The sequence below is a fragment of the Corticium candelabrum genome, chromosome 17, assembly GCF_963422355.1.
Source record: "Corticium candelabrum chromosome 17, ooCorCand1.1, whole genome shotgun sequence".
NCBI classification, from domain to species: Eukaryota; Metazoa; Porifera; class Homoscleromorpha; order Homosclerophorida; family Plakinidae; genus Corticium; species Corticium candelabrum.
The window spans coordinates 1-4974 of NC_085101.1; positions in this window are offsets into that span (position 1 = coordinate 1).

Sequence of the window (4974 nt, forward strand, 5' to 3'; positions counted from 1 at the left end):
ACCAATTCCTAAAAAGTTGCCATTGCAAGATCCTTGCGGACTGGCTACAAAATGATAGCCAATTGCATAGCCAAATGCAAACGTGTTAAAAACGTACTCCCAATCAGTGCGAGCAAACACAAATGCTCTCCCATAAAGCAACTGCCATGACATGTACTCTTTGGTGTTTGAGTACCTATAATCAAGTACAGTGCAATAAGTGACAATGAACTGCAATGATTAACTATTGTAGCATACACTGCAAATCTGCATTTTAATGACATTCTCAATCTTACACATATGGTAATATTGCATATCTACATATATACCATGGGTTCCAGTGAAAATCTTCAATTCTGCCAACATCGTACGTTTGATCAACTAAGACACCCTATCAGTAAATTAGAGTATCGCCATGTTTTCTGTACACTTTGCAATAAGTAAATTAGAGTCAACTGTACATGTCAATTAATTGTCAATCAAAGTGTGTTTGTTTGAATATATGTTTGTTGCTTCCTGCTCATTCATTCATGTCATGGTTTGTTTGTTGGTTGGTTTATTTCCACCTGGACTTGTGGTGGCACGTGTGTGTGTGTGTGTGTGTGTGTGTGTGTGTGTGTGTGTGTGTGTGTGTGATGTGCGTGTGAGTGTGTTGTGTGTGTGTTTGGTGTGTGTGTGTGTGTGTCTGTGTGTGTGTGTGTGTGTGTGTGTGTGTGTGTGTGTGTGTGTGTGTGTGTGTGTGTGTGTATTGAGCATTGGTTAAGCACGTATTCTTTTTAACGGTTCTGTTTTTGAAAACATTACAGAGTTTACTTTCTTGGTGATTATCATGAGCCAACATGGTGGATGCATTGCTGAAATTGTTGCGCTTATAGGCAAAGCAAGTAAAGTTTTTGGATAATGGAAGAAAAGGGTATCTACCAGCAAGCAGTTTTAAATCTCCACAAAGATGAGATTTTTTCGTGCTTTTGTGAGACCTGTTTTGCTATATGGATGTGAGACTTGGTCCGTTACACAACCAAACTTGCAACGCTTAAATACATTCTACATGTGGTGCATTCGATCGATTCTTGATGTCTCAAGATGGAATAAAATCGAGAATTAAGACAATTTAGAACGAGTATGTGAAGACCCTATTGCTATGAAAATACAGAAACAACGACTGCAATGGCTGAGCCATCTGCTACGCATGAGTGACAATTGTCCACAAAAACAACTACCTCGTAACAGACTTAGAATTGCAACAAGACCAACCAACGGCAAAACGAAGAGACGTATCGACAAAACGTCGATGCCAGATATATGCGCTAAAATTGAAGCAAAGGTATCCTTTCGATAAGTCAACTCAAGTATCATTTCTTGGTGAGAAGAGTGAAATAACTCTAGATTTTGCTCCTGTATGCAACCAATAAGGAATTAAGACTGACCTGTGACAAACGGAGTGGAAAATTTAAAAGATGAGAAAAGTCTGTTTTTGAGTTTCCGCGCGTTACTTTGACAGAAATTATTGCGACGCAACCATTGTCACGTGACTACGCAACCATTGTTACACGACTATCCTAGCGTAACAAAGCGTGAACAAAGAATTGAAGACAACAAGAGAATTTTGCGTTCAATTATCCTATTCAGGCAATCAATTATCTAAATTGGGCATTCAGTTATCCGACACAGGCATTCAATTATCCGATGTTCTGTCTAATAAGTACCAAATTTAGAGAAATAATTATTTCAGTTTGATATGTAAAGTCAAAACCGTGCACACTTCTTTCATGACATCTTTCTATGATGCTCACTCATGTTTCAGCTGAACAATAAATGATTGATTCAAGAAAGGTGGGAAAAGTAGTGACATTCGAGCTCTTGGTTAGCTAAAAACCCGCTACGACGCATGATGGACTGTTGCATGGTCTCACGCAGGACGCGCAGTTTACAAAGATGCGGATTACACCACGATTGACGGAGCAAGACGTTGTTGTAGGCTTACTAGATATGTAGATTTAGTTTGCTCACAACAGCCTAAGTTAATTAAACCTCCGCGAAAACGTGGGACACCAAGGTTAGTGCAAAGGAAATTATAATTTATCCTACAACACACGTTAAAAATTCACGCTAAAGTCAAGATTAATTACAAATTATTGCGTCTAAACAGCTGATGAATTGATGATATTTTAGCAGATGCCCAACAGCAGACTTGAAGTCGTTCAGTTTTCCATGATATTGCACAACAACCGTAAGCAAAGGATAATTGGATACCTGAATCGGATAATTGAATAACGAGTTTGGATAATTGAATGCAAAATGCTATAGAAGAGCAACTGAAAGTCTATTTCCTGAGTTCCCGCGTTTGTTTGACAGAAACTATTGCTACGTAACGCAACCATTGTTACGCAAATAGATAAAGACAGAACACCATCACTCGCCAAACACAACGTTAACGAGCATTTACTAGTTTATATATTTTTATATTTATATGCGTAAGTCAGCACATGTCATATGGATTTACGGCAAAACGAAAAGACGGATCGACAAAATGATGATGCCAAATGAACGCAATTTGACTTCATAACATGTGCGCTAAAAATTAAATTAAGGGTCCCCTTTCAAGGGGTCGATTCCATTATAATTTCTTGGCGAGAAGAGTGAAATGACTCTCGATTTTGCTCCCTTACGCGACTAAGAAGAAAATAAGACTTACGCGTGACAAAAGGAATGAAAAAAGCTAGAATAAGAGAAAAGTCTATTTTCTGAGTTTCCGCGCGTTAGCTTGACAGACATTGTTGCTACGCAACCATTGTTATGCGACTACGCGACCATTGTTATGCGACTAGCTAGGTAAACGAGTGAGACGATTGAAGCGCAAACGAAGAATTGAAGACAACTATAGAGGAGCAACTGACAGTCTGTTTCCTGCAGCTGAGTTCCCGCGTTTGTTTGACAGAAAACCACTGGTACGTAACGCAACAATTGTTACGAGAATAGGTAAAGACAGAACACCATCGCTTGCCAAATAAAATGCTAACCGAGCAATTACTAGTAGTATATGTATATATTTATTGGCGAGCGAAGCGAGTCTCTCTCTTGTCATGTCAATTGAGCTCGAGATATACTAGTAAATGTTCTGTTAGTATTGTGTTTTGTAAAGTAATGGGCGGAAACTTAAAAAACAGACTTTTCTCTTCTTTTAGCTATTTTCTTTCTATTCCGTTTGTCACGTATCAGTATCCTTTGCTCTTTAGTCGCGTAAGGGAGCAAATCCAGAGTCGTTTCACTCTTTTCGCCAACAAATTAGAATTGAGTCGACCCCTCGAAAAGGGTCCCTTGCTTCAATTTTAAGCGCATATGTTACGGAGTCAAAATTGCATTCATCTGGAATCGTCGTTTTGTCGATTCGTCTATCCGTTTTCCGTAAATTCATATGACAAGTACTGACGTACGTATATAAATATATAAATATATAAATATAATTGACGAGCGAAGCGAGCCTCTCTCTTGTCATGTCAATTGAGTTCGAAATATATATATTTTTATTTATATATTTATATATTTATATATTTATATGCGTACGTCAGCACTTGTCATATGGATTTACGGCAGAACGGAAAGACGGAGCAACAAAACGGCGATGCCAGATAAATGCAATTTTGACTCCGTAACATATCCGCTAATATTGAAGTAAAGGACCCTTTTCGAGGGGTCGACTTAATTGTAATTTCTTGGAGAGAACAGTAAAACGACTCTCGATTTTGCTCTTTTACGCGACTAAAGAGCAAAGGAGACTGATACGTGACAAACAGGATGAAAAAGAAAAGCTAAAAAGAAGAGAAAAGTCTGGGTTTTTTTAGTTTCCGCGCGTTAATTTCACAGAAATTATTGTAACGCAACAATTATCACGTGACTACGCGACCATTGTTACACGTCTATCTTAGTAAACGATTGAGACAATTGAAGCATGAACGAAAAATTGAAGACAGCTATAGTATTTTGCGTTCAATTATCCGATTCAGGCAATCAGTTATCCCAATTGGGCGTTCAGTTATCCGATTCGGGCATTCAATTATTCGACTCAGGTATTCAATTATTCGATGTTCTGTCTTAGAAGTACAAAATTTATAAAAATAATTGTTTCAATCTGATACGTCAAGTCAAAACCGCGCACATTTCTTTCATGACGTCTTTCTAGGATGCTCACTCACGTTTCAGCTGAACAATAAATAATTGACTCAAGAAAGGTGAGAAGGCGAAGCAGTAAAATTCGAACTCTTGATTAGCTAAAAACTCGCTAAGAAGCATAATAAACTGTTGCATGGTATCACGCAGGACGCGCGGTTTACAAAGTATGCGGATTACACCACGCTTGACGGATCAAGGCGTTGTTGTAGGCTTCCCCAATATGTAGATTTAGTTCGCTCACAACAGCTTAGTTAGACCCCCGCGGAAACGTGGGACACCAAGATTAGTGCAAAGGAAATTATTGTACAACACACGCTAAAAATTCACGCTAAAGTCAAGATTAATTATCGAGCGAAGCGAGCCTTTTTCTTATCATGTCAATTGAGCTCGAGATATATTATATTTATCGGCGAGCGAAGCGAGCCTCTCTCTTGTCATGTCAATTGAGCTCGAGATATATTAATTGTTACGCTACTATAGATAGAGACAGAACACCATCGCTCGCCAAACGCAATGCTAACCGAGCATTTACTAGTATATTTATATATTTATATATTTATATGCGTACGTCAGCACTTGTCATATGGATTTACGGCAAAACGGAAAGGCGGGTCGACAATACGACGATGCCAGATGAATGCAATTTTGACTCCGTAACATATGCAATAAAATTGAAGCAAGAGACCCTTTTCGAAAGGTCGACTTAATTGTCATTTCATGGCGAGAAGAGTAAAACGACTAACGATTTTGCTCCCTTACGCGACTAAAGAGCAAAGGAGACTGATACGTGACAAACGGGATGGAAAGGAAAAGCTAAAAGAAGAG